Here is a 373-nt window from a genome sequence, read left to right on the forward strand (position 1 = left end):
GCGTGTACTAGCACACAAAAATGGATTTGCACGATCTTACTGGATTCGGAACCGAGAGCCTCGCAGATCACTAACACTGTTAGATTGCTTTGCATTATCAAGAACGCTCAAATCAGCGATACATTACTAAATATATACGCTCTACTGCGTCACATAATTAAAGTACCTTTCTCTTTAGAAGTGCGGCTATCGTACCTGGGACCCCTTCCTTAAAACTTTGATAAACGTCGATATCGCAGAACCTACGTATGTTAACAATCACGTTAACTTTGGGAAAGCTATGGGTGTAGCGTTAAAGCAAGGTACATTTTACGTGCCGCAGGGGCAGGATGAGGGGCTAGATTGTAAGCACATCAAGCGCGCCAGAGGCAAT

Source organism: Plasmopara halstedii (assembly GCF_900000015.1).
Source record: "Plasmopara halstedii genome assembly, contig: Scaffold_650, whole genome shotgun sequence".
NCBI lineage: Eukaryota > Oomycota > Peronosporomycetes > Peronosporales > Peronosporaceae > Plasmopara > Plasmopara halstedii.